Source organism: Aulonocara sp. 'chitande type north' Nkhata Bay, linkage group LG9 (assembly GCF_057382095.1).
Source record: "Aulonocara sp. 'chitande type north' Nkhata Bay isolate Kocher_YH1m ecotype deep benthic linkage group LG9, A_spYH_male_GT1.1, whole genome shotgun sequence".
NCBI lineage: Eukaryota > Metazoa > Chordata > Actinopteri > Cichliformes > Cichlidae > Aulonocara > Aulonocara sp. 'chitande type north' Nkhata Bay.
In genome coordinates, this window is record NC_141352.1 from 12,934,250 (window position 1) to 12,946,435 (window position 12,186).

Below are 12,186 nucleotides of genomic sequence, written 5' to 3' on the forward strand. Positions count from 1 at the left end.
AATCTGGACTCCTCCTAAACTTTCTCCTTCTGTTTTGAACCAAGTCTTCACCTAAAGATGGAAGAAAACAGAAAATATTTAATGAGTACAATAGACCCAAAATTCAAAATGAATTCAGTTTCTCATGTTCTAGTAACCTTGAAAAACACTCACCTGTTTGTAGGTCAGTCCTGTCACCTCTGTCATCTCCCGTGGGTCATGGTAACATTTTTGGTTAAAGTGATGGACAAGAGGTTTTTATCTGGCTGTCTGAGAACAGCCCCCGGGTCCTTCCTTTGACCACCTGGGTCTTTTCTTCATTCTCACACAGTGCTTTTGACATTCTGGTTCTGTGGGACAGCAAAACTGTTCCTCTGTGACAGAGCTGGAAACAGCTTCAGCAGCCTCAAAGATGTTGTTCCTCGTCTCCTTATTGAGAGCACTCCCCACCCATGCAGTGAGCTCTGCCATGGGGAGACTTCCTTCAAGGCTGCCGCCAGAACTCCACAAGTCTATATGGTCCACATGGCTCAGCTCATCTGTGGTGCCATGAGTGACTTTAGAAAAGCCAATTATACCAGGGTAAACTGCTGAGTGGATTTTAAGGCCTAGAGTTGGTGTAGGCAAGAATGCACAGGACTGAAAAAATCATTTTTCCCTCATTGATCCACATTCATTGATTCATCATTTAGAAAACTGGGGGGAAAAATAACACTTAGTGTTCCTAAAACTTTTCACCTTATTTTACTGAATATTCATCTTTGTCTGCAATTTATCATTTTAACCACTAATGTCTGAAAAAAAAGAGTGTAATCTCACAGACCTGTTTGTAGGATTGGGTGGCAGGTTCTCCATTTCTTTATACCAGTGATGTCAAAGTGAGGCTGCAAGAGGTCGTTTATAAATTTGTAATCAGCTGTGTAAGATGGTAGCCTGGTATCACCTGCATATTAACTCACCTCCACATTTACTGTGGGAAATGGCCACTGATGTGTGAGTGGGTTTGTTTCACAACTGCTGTGAGCCAGTGGCTGTGATTGGGCTGGGTTCACTGAAGGCAGGTGTATTTGATTGCACTCTAGTCTAGTCTACTTGTACTCCAGACTACAAGTACTGCTGTTAGTGATGGCCAAATGAAGCTTTCTGAAGTGTTGAAGCTTGTATTGGCCAAAAGTATGAAGAGCAGCTTGAATCTACAACTTTGAAATGAACTGCTTCATTATCATTGCCCAGTCACAGCTTCTGTTTAACATCATGTGATAATTCTGTCTGATATCAGGCTAACGTTGTGGTGCTTTGAACCTGTATTTTTCTCTGTGTGACACAATTTTGTCTGTTTCATGAATAAATGTGATGAATAAATTTGTTTAAACATGAACAATGGTGTGGTCTCCCTTTACTAGTGATTTAACATTTGTAAACATAACAGACCAAAAACATACAAGAATTTGCCTCCACTTAGACTTCTTCTGTTCTTTGGATTCATCATCAAACCATAAAGTGCTCTGCTGTGAGAATAATCTCTGAAGACTTGGTTTAACTACAATTAAATATAATAAACGCACAATATTTGGGCCTTTGTAAAAATTCCATCAGTAGTAAACTGATGATAAATAACATGGAAAAATATTTTTCTTTAATCCCTTGAACTGTTTTTATTTATTAAATAATGATGATGATATAGGAACCTCAATTGATTCAGCTAATAAAAGCGAGTCTCATCTCAAACCATTACCTGCTGGAAGGTGTACAGGACCTTAAAGGCCTCTAAAAGCTGCTGTGGGGGTTTACACAGAGGCGCAACTGAACACCTGCAGGTCAAATTAGTGTGAGGATGCATTTGCAAAAATGCTCTGTGAGTGGAAAGTTCTTTGGGTGATCTAATACTGCGTTAATTAATGCAAACATGGAATCAGTTCAATTCAGTAATTAGCTGCTAAGTGCTGCTCAAACATGAGCACACCAGTGAGGGAAACAATTCCTATATTAAAATGTTAATAAAAGTAATAAAAGATACTTTGCAGCTGAGGAAAACCTTTGTTACTCTGAGAAATACATCAAGTCCATCTTGTTCCAATTTACTGTAGACTTATTTACAAGGAGTCACCAGCCCCTCACCCCACACTTCAAGCCCGCTTGAGTAGAAATTCTGTACCCAGGTTGGAGATCACACTGTGTCATTTCTTGAAGTATCAGTGATTAAAATATAAAATTTCAGGCATTAAGTGTTTCATATTTTATAAAGTGTGAGCTGGAAGGATTTGGTAAAGCTCATTTGTACGGCTGCTTTCTAACTGTACTTTCTTTTTTCAGACCTGAGAAACAGCATTTTAAAGAAATGTAAATGATGCCAGTTGGTAGAAACAGCCTGACTGCTTGTAAAGAGACTCACAAAAGAAGAAGCTCAACCCCCCACATTCCTGCCCACACCCACAAACCTCCTTAAAAGCCCAGGAGTATTGCTCTTAAGTCCTAAGTCTGTCAGTCTTAAGTCACCTTCCTGCCTGGTTTGGAGCTCTTTCATCAGAGATACTTTCTCCAGTTTTCCTGTTTTAATCACTGGGATTTCAAAGATGGAAGATTATGGGATGCACTTTTCTCCAGGTATGTACTCAGCATTGTTGACTGGTGAGCTAATATGAACAGAGTTGGCTAACTTCTAAGACAACGTGCAAAAATACTCTTTTACTCTGTGTTGTAAGTCCAGATGGCAGAAGTCACCATTTCTCCCTCCACAGTTGAACAGAGTCCACTTTAAATTCTTTTTGGTTTTAAAGAATCTACAAATATCCGACTTCTTTTTTTTTTCTCTACTTTGTGGGAAACTTTTGTGTTTAAGATTCATTGTGTTGATGCTCAGTCATCAGGTAAGTAAATCCCTGAAGCTTGATTCAGTTCACCTGGATGTAATGTTTTCAATGGGAGAAATGTTTTGTGACTTCGTCAGTCTGAGACCTTTTGGGATTTAAGACTCATAATTTAACCTTTGTTTATTATTTCTGTTACAAAGTCAGTCGTGCCAAAACATATCAGCAACTGACTCATGTGGACCATATAGACTTGTGCTTAATTGTTCTTGTTCTTAAAATAATTACCCCCAGGGATCAATAAAGTATTCTGATTCTTACTTTGCCTCTGTCTCTTTACCCTCACAGACTCGTGGAGTTCAGGCAGCAGCCCTGAAGGGAGTCTTTCCTTGGAAGAACTCGCTACATGGGCAGAGAGTGCTCTAAAAATGGAGATGAGCAACAAAACTACCTCTGAGGCTGTTTTCATCTGTGGTTCAGTTTCAGGGAGAGGGACAGCCCCCACGCAGGGAGTCGTATACCCAGCACCTAGAGATGATCACAAATGGTCCAAATTATCACGCCCCCTATCATCATTCTGTGGGCAATTTTGCAGCTGGACGTCAATGGACCTTCCCCACCTCACCCCAGATGTTTGGCTGGTCGATCCCACCAGGCAACTGACATTATGATTGCAACACCAGTGTCTTCAGCACTGCATACACTGAAAAAAATATGTTGTTGGATTTACTTAATTCAATGGTGGACATTTGTTGCACACAGATGTTTTGCTTTGGCAGCAACTTAAACAATTGAGTTAAATTAACACAATTTATTCATGTTCAATAAACCTGTGCAATTTGTGTTGATAAAATGTGACTTAAACATGTTTTGATGAAGTAATTTGAGCTCTTGAAATATTTTAATCCTTCACAATTTTCTCACTTTATCCCAACACCATTCAATAACTTTTACCCAATACTACTTGGTCACTTAAATACTACATGTTATCTTCAAATTACATTTTGCTATTATATTCTAGTATCAAATACACAATTTTCAAATGGAGGCCTTATAACAGATTATATTGTCCTCTTCCAAGATGGTTGCTGGCATCCACCAGTAACCTTTCAAAACAACATGTCTAATTTCACTGCATTGACAGTAGGTAAAGAATTAAACTGACATTACTCCACTACTGAATCTATATAAACCAACAGTTAAATAATGTCAGTTCTTCCGTGTTCTCTGGAATCAATCACAGCAAAGAAATTAGACTCTTTCTTTTGAAAAATGTTGGGAAAGAACAAATCAAAACATTTTATTTAAGGCCTCTGACGTCAAGATTCAGTTAAACAACAATTATAACTAAACAATTTGAGGTAATGTTAGTTTCCATTAACATTAAATTAGGTTACTGAATTGGCAAACACCTTCCTATTAACACTACCCATTTTACCCCAATAACTAAAGAAATTAGCACTTGCAGGTCAAAACCTTTATTCAAGAGATGCAAAAATAACATTGATACAGTGACTGTCAAAAATTACAGCACTGATCATACTGTGACATCTTGGTTCAAAACAGCACACTTAGAAATATTCAACGTTCCTTACTTCAACTGAATGAAACTGAAAATACCATTTCACACGACCCATATGGGATATTTAGACTGCATAACTGTTCACGCTACATCTCTTCACTAGTAAAAGAAAGAAAAAATACAAAGAGAAATTTAAAAATGCTGCCAAACAGAGAACTTGTACAGAGTAAAAGGAAAAACAAACAACAACAACAACAAAAAAACGGCTCGTCCTCATGGCAGTTGCAGTGTATATAAAAATGAACCCTGCGATCTGTTCCTGGAATTGAGCTTCAAAAATGCAGCAGAACAAGTGTGAGATTTAAATGTCTTCTCACCTAGAGCTGGTCACCTCACATGCATAACAGTGAGCTTCGTTGCAGGAGCAGTTTTGTCTTAGTTGTGAGTTTTTCTTGAGAGCTGAGTTGCTTCCAACTCCATTACCACCCTTTGAATCACCTCAAAAGTGTAGCAGAGTTGTGATGGGTAACTCATATTGAAGGAATAAAAAAGGTCCAAACAGCATGGCTACTGCAAAGGTCACGTTATCCAGATCTTGAAGAACTACTATACCCTCGATGATGATGCCAACATCAGAAAAGTCATTGCCTGGTGCATCCTCTGGAGACAGATGTTCATTGTGGTTTTCTCAATCTGTGCAGTGGCCTCAGTCAAGTCCTGGTTAAACACAAAACATTTTTTTAAGATTCCCTTTTAAACTCATCTCTTTTGAATCTACCAGTTCTAATGTTAGAGTAATTTAAACCAATGCAAGCAACATAGTAAATAGCTATAGCCAAAGAGTGGCCTGCCATGCTGCCATTCATGGTCTAACAGAGTTTCTAAGAGAGGGTGAAAAACATAATTTTACATTCGTTTTTGTTAGAAAGACACCGGCCCATCAGAAATCCAGGTTTTGTCACTCAGAAGATGTTAGAATTTAGACTTTCAGCCCCACAATTTGGTTAGCTGTTGGTCTTTTTTTTTTTTTCAAACAAAAGCTAATGTAAATATTGGTGGGATTTTCCTTTGTTCACTAGAATGACAAATTTAAAGTTTTTTCACACTGATGTGACCCCTAATATAGGGGGGTGGGGCCTCAAGGGGGGGCGGCCGAGTTCACTACCAGGCCTCATGTGAACTTCAAATTATTAAAGAGGACTACTGGTCCTAACCAGTCCAATGAGGATCAAGTGGATAACTAAATGCATTTTTAAATGTTGCAAAGCCACAATCTACTCATAAAACACTCACCATGAACTCCTGCACCAAGATGTTGCAATTGTCTTTCACACAGATGCGGAGCACTTTGATGAGGGACTCCCTTCGAGCATTAATGTCATCCTAAAGTATTATAACAAAGAAAACAGAGATTTGTGAACTTTTCAGTAGCACAGAAGAAAATGATCCCAGACAAAAACTTAAACCAGTCAACATGCAACACCAGCATCTACAAAGCAATATCAAAAGTTCCTGTTTGACATCAACTTTATGGATATATAGTTTCCAGAACATTTATTTTTTTAAAAAGATCAATTTTTCTCAGTGGGCCAGTAAATGCATGACGAAAATTATGGCATCCTTTCGGTGGAATCAGTACTCACAGGTAATAGTTGACTGTTTCAATGGATGCAGCATAAAAATCTTTTACTGACCTAATGCAATACATATACACTTTGTAGTTAAAGAATTTTAAAGTTCTTACTGTCATTATGGCAGCTACATCCTTTAGCTTTGTGCCCTGTTCCCCCGATCACTTTGCAAACACTTTCAGCAGACTGTCAGAGAGAAACTCAGCTCCGTCAGAAACCTTGACTGTAAAGGCATGGTTGGGATGCACTGGAATGCTGCATTTCATCTGAAATGACATAAAATTATTTTGAAATAACAGCAGGCACTGTGCTTGGTTAATAATCAGTAATGTTTTGTTGAATAAAAACTGTGCTTCCAGATCTTATGGGATTAAAAAAATCCAAAGATGTTTATTTCTGATTTGCAACCCAAGAACCCACAAGTTACAACCTCATTTTAGTTCAAGTGTGCATTAATGTGAGTCCAGTAATCACCTTTCTGACAATACATACAGGTATAAGTTAAACCTATGGCAGATTTTGGATTTCTCAGTTGTATTAATAGGGTGGTCTATTTGAGTATGCATGCACCTAATAATTATAAAAAACCTATTATAATTAAGTTACAGAAACCTTAAGCGAAAATAGAATATACTTTCTTACCATAACACCTTGAACCCACAATCCATCAGCTGACTCCTGGTGAAATGCAGAATAGATGTGGTCTCTCAATGTGCATCAACAAAAACAAAAACAAAAGGACAGCAGGTGAGGGCAGGAGGGGTAGGGATGTAAGCTAGCATAATACCGCTGATGATATTAGCTAAAGCTGTTCAATGTCCAAAATCTCACTAACACCACGGTGCAGTAAATACACAATGTAACTGAAGAGTCAGTTGACAAATCTATTCACACAGAAAACCAAATTATGTTATGAGTGCCTCGCAATTAGGTTTAATGTGATATTACGGCTCTTGTGCCAAAGACAAATTCAAATGAAAAAGCGCCAATTCTTTGACAACAGATAAAACAGCAAATAAGCTAACGGCTCTTTTTTAGCATGTTACATGGCGGCACTTTAGACGTTTAACTACATTTGGCTGAAATATGGTAAATATTAATTCAAAAAATCAAGACATACCAAAAAACGTAGAGTTGGCTGCTCGACTTGACTGAGATGGATGCATTTTTTAAACCACGATCCAAAGCCCGCGAGATGAAATCACGCGTGGTTTCACGAGATTTAACGTTGCTATCTTATTGACTTACTTCACCTGAACATGATATGAACAATTTAATACACCCTTTCTGCATATCATGTCGTTTTTACACTATATAGTTACATTTATCTTTAAAACATGAGGCAATTGTGTTAAATACATGCAAGATGCTTACATAAATCCAAGAGATGGCCAGTCCCTTTTTTTCAGTGTAGAATGTGAACAACCCCGGACTTCACAGTTTTTACAGAGAAAGCGGAGAGCCTTGCTAACAGCTAAAGATGGCTGTAGCTACTGTTACATCTCTTTCATTTCTCAACTATCATTCTGAAGCCTTAAGATTGGTATTTCTGATATACTGGACGCTAATGTTATTTTTTTTTATGTTTTCATTTTAATGTAAAGTTATTTAAAAGTTAACACAGAGGCAGGTTTGATAAAACTCAGTGAACTTCTTCGTCATTTACACTTTTACAAAACCAGGAAAAATTAGCTTGGTCATAGTTGGTGGGGTAGATTAAGGCTTGTGTGAGTGATTGATAAAGTCCACTTTTTATATGGTGTAACTGTTGTAAAGTCAACATGAATCTGTAATGATTTTTCTTCCAATAAACGAGGACTTTGCTAAAACGAAATACTTTCTCCATGCGTCATTTTTATTGAGTCTCAAACATATTTGGTGTTAAAAAGTGTAATGAAATCTCATGTTTGGTTTCTTGTCACAGGTGGGTGTGTGCTTTCTCCTTCACACATCAGCCAAGGTGGAGAGCCTTACAACAGTTAATGTTCAATATCACAGATATTGTAAATAGTAGCTAGTATCAATGACTGAGCTGACAGGATATCAGGATCCTGATCTGTTCTGTTTTCTGTACTTTTAGTAAATGGTAGGTATGGGGTGAATATTAGGCAGTGTTGGGCAAGTTACTTTGAAAAAGTAATTCAATTATAGTTACTAGTTAGTTCTTCAAAAAAGTAATTGAGTTAGTAACTGAGTTACAATATTCTAAAAGTAATTAATTACTTGAAAAGTAACCATTGCGTTACTTTAAAAAAAAAAAAAAAAAAAAAAAAAAGAAAGTTTAACCCTCTGGGGTCCAGGGTATAATTTGCTGTTTAAAAACTATTTACTTTGCCTTGTTTGGTATCATTCTTTTCAGCACAACCTCACGTGCCTGAATTTACAGTCATGTTTTCATTTTGACATACTGTATTAACACAATTGATCCAAAATCAGACAAAACAGAGTAGAAAAGTTATATTTTTTACTGTAACAACCACAAACATCTTTAATGAATCATATTTCATAACTTTAAATGCAAATATTAATTGTCAAGTTTAAAATCCTTTGAACAAGTTTTGCAAACAACAAAGTTATTTGCATCCATTTACCTTTTACCCTTTTTTTAAAATAACCATTTCAAACTATTTACAGAACAATCAGCTGTTCTGCCTTCAATAAGATGCCACACAAATTATTTGTGCCACTCCAAAATATAATTTCTGTCCACATAAAGGAGAACATCACAGCCTGATACCTGCAGGTCTGACGGCAGCGGGTGTATCACTCCTTTTTCCACCTGGAGACAGCAGTCGCCGCATTGTTCTGACACACAACACAAAACTATCCACAACACTACACGCTGGTCGTGTCCAAATTCATGGGCTGCATCCTCCTGAGGACACGGCCTTCGCTGTCTACGTGGGCCGGATTCTCAGAAGGTCGGGTAGGCCGGAAGTAAACGGCTGGGGAAATTGGACGGTCTAGCCTTCTGATTAGCGTCACCGCTATCTCGGTGGAGTTTAATAAACTCAGCCGTCTGCTCCTTGCTATCTAAAATATAACCGGACACTGGTGTAAATTCTCGACCATCTCATACTTCTGTTTAATCAGTTTTCTGTTTGACGTTTATTCAGCTGTGTAAAAACCAAGGAGGAACCCACCCGGGGGATTAATAAAGTTTTATTTTATCTAATTTAATTTACTTTAATCTCAGCCAAACCGATTGACTCACGAACAAATAAAACACTGAAAAAAGCCCAACAATAACATTTTTAGTTTGTCTAAGTGACTTGTATATAGAGATTGAAAATGTGACGTCATTCAGGGGTAAAACCGCAAAGAATTCTGGGAACTCATGGCAAGAGGTACTAGCGCACGCAGGCTTTCAATTGAAATAAGTTATACAGCGATAAAAAGAAACACAAAAATGGCAAGAAGCTGTTGTATTATTAACTGCAATAGCCGGTCGCATGACAGCCACGGGAAGCCGACGGGTAAAGAGATCGGTTGTTATCGGATTATGTCGTTGAAGAGAAATTGTTCGAGCCATGTTTCCGAAGTAACAAAGAGGCGACGGGTGGCCTGGATTGCAGCCATTCAAAGATCAAATATAACGTCCCAGAACACTCCAGCTCACAGGTTAGTCTGCTCCAAGCATTTACACAAAGGTCAGTCTGCTGTTGTAGTTAATACGTCATTTTTCTTAACATAATTGGTGATATAGGTTACAAGCAAGTCTGGCGCTGAACAGAAATTGTCGCGCTATGCTCCTTTGTTTATTGTGCATAAATAGTGAATTGTCCTGACACAATATTGTGTTTCGCTTCTGTTATTATGGTACACTGACAAAAACACATACTTTTATTCACAGGATAAAACAGGTTTTTTGTATCACTAATTGCCCAGTACGATTACAGCATACAATATTATTGTCACTGCTACATTTCTGTGATGCGAACAGAAATTATTTCCACTACTAATTAATTACCATTGAGCTCAAAGGTCCTATTAATAAACGGTTAACGAATGTGTATTTATGACGACGATTTGTGAGACTGGTAAACTTATGATACGTACGATGGTCTTTACTTTCTACACGGTGCATTTCAAGGTCCTGCACCCATCCGTCGGTAAACTGTACCTGGGCTTGTTGCAGTGACCTGAAGTTACTAAACTTCATGAGTGTATGCACTCACTCCAAGAAGCGTATAATTATAAATATGAGCGTGGTGAAAGTTGGGCAGCACGCTAACGTATTTTGTCCCTCTGTAAGGGTCTAACCCTTTCACTCCTTTGATTTTTTTTTCCTCTTTTCTTTGACTTTTCATCAAGTCTGTCTTTGTACGAACCGGCATTGTTCTCCTTCGTTTTGTACATACCTTTTTGGGGGGCAAAGAAAAAGCAAGAATTTATTGGAACCGAAGAATGAACGTTTTGCGGTGCTGCAAATGCTTGCATTTGATGCGGTACTTGGATTGTTTTGCCACGAGTTCCCGGCATGCAATGCGCGAAAGTCACGTGGTCTGTCAATCTCTATTACGTTTAACCTGAGTAGCGAAACTCCGATCTGAAACTGATGTGCCGTTCTCGGCGGCTTCAGTGACTCTCGAGCTCCCGGCTAGCTATCGAGCTGGTGGGTAGCAGACGTCTCCGAAAACGTCGAAGCACTTTTGCAAATATGCGATATCTTGATAAACCGAGCAGATATTTGATGTTTACACAACTACTTTCTCGCCTGAAAATATGTTAAAAGTTTATTTTGTGACCCAGAAAGATTAGTGAGAGTAATTTTAAAACTTAGTAGCGGCCGCCATTGTTGAAAACTGGAGTTTGGCTGGGCCGCGCTATGAATTCTGGGATATGGTGGGCCACGAAGGACACACCCGACCCATCCTTCAAATTCGGGGAAAAGAAGGACGCATTTGTCGGCTGCATTCGGAGGAGTCTACGAATTTGGACAGCCTTTGGCGCGTCGCTGTGACGTAATCGGTCTACAAATGCAGCCTCAGGAGGATGCAGCCCATGAATTTGGACACGACCACTAACTACACAAGACAACACATTAACTACACACTCCAAACACGCTAAACGTCACAAATCTCTCACATCTCAAAACTCGCGCTCTCTCTTTTTCTGCTGTCTCTCTCTGTCTCTCTCTCGCCATCACTCATAAAACTTCCCCTGGTTTTTTGGGGGTTTTTTGCTCATAAGCAGAGTGTGCTTGCTAGTGCTAACATGACGAAACTATTGAGAAAAAAAAACGCCGCGTATATATTGTTTATCATGACTCTGGTTTTACGTGGCCTATCAACACAATTTAAAACTGGTATATATCACCTTGTTGCTTTGTCTTTAAGTGGTCATGTGATTGACTTACCACGACTACTTTATTCTTCCTCAGTCAAACAGCAGCACTCATGTGATTGTTTTGCCCCCTTAGCTCCAGGTGTTGTGCTAGACAGTGATCGTGATTGCCGTCCGCGGGGGCGCGCAGCTGCTTAAAGCTGTAGCGTCCAGATTAGGCTACTTCCGCGCAACTGATATAAGATGCGGTAAGCTGAACACAGCTTCAACCGTCTGTTTGATGAAAAATAGTAACGGACCGCATTTTCTTGTTAGTAGCTGTAACGGCGTTGTAACGATAGGAATAGTAATTAGTTAGATTACTCGTTACTGAAAAAAGTAACGCCGTTACTTGTAACTCCGTCATTCCCATCACTGATATTAGGCCCTTTATCTTAAAACCTGTTGATTTGAGAAATATTAGAATTCAATAGAATCTGTGGCTTCTGGAAATACCTTCATGTGTGCTCAATCATCCAGGTAAGGACATCCCAAAAAGTCAATTCTGTTCATCTAAACGTAGCATTTTCAGTACAACAAACGTTTACAGAAAAACGTACAGGTCAGTGGCCACTCTTTCAGTGATGAGGACGTACACATTAATGGTCATTGAGCTCTTGTGTCAGGGAACTCCAGTGTGGGTACTGGTGGCTTTTATGATTTGATCTTTGTAGTCATTTAACTTCCTGTCCCCTCTTAGTTTCTCCATGACCAGAGCTTCTAGACACAGGCATAAACACAAACATGAAGCTTAAAGCTGCCTTACCTTTTCTTCAATGGCCGGCCAGCTGGTTATGGTCCGTTCTGTCTATGGGATGAGTATTGATAAGATTGTCACGATTCCGATTCCATTTTCGATTCTGTTTAACGATTCGATTTGTCGAGGAAAACCTGTTATTTTATTGTTACTTGGTTATCATTT

General features: G+C 38.7%; 1 long non-coding RNA gene across 3 annotated transcripts; it reads right to left on the bottom strand.

Moving 5' to 3' along the window:
• Nucleotides 1-4,248: 4,248 nt before the first annotated feature.
• Nucleotides 4,249-7,369, bottom strand: LOC147321804 (uncharacterized). 3 transcript variants are annotated; one of them, XR_015131021.1, is made up of 5 exons: nucleotides 7,314-7,369; nucleotides 6,582-7,192; nucleotides 6,053-6,205; nucleotides 5,602-5,691; nucleotides 4,249-5,025 (listed from the first exon to the last, which is right to left on the bottom strand). It is a non-coding gene; the product is annotated as an uncharacterized LOC147321804 (long non-coding RNA). The 3 variants fall into 3 exon arrangements; XR_015131022.1 differs by lacking the exon at nucleotides 7,314-7,369 and having other exon boundaries at nucleotides 6,582-6,645; nucleotides 7,060-7,252; XR_015131020.1 differs by lacking the exon at nucleotides 7,314-7,369 and having other exon boundaries at nucleotides 6,582-7,250.
• Between the last annotated feature and the right edge of the window lie 4,817 nt (nucleotides 7,370-12,186).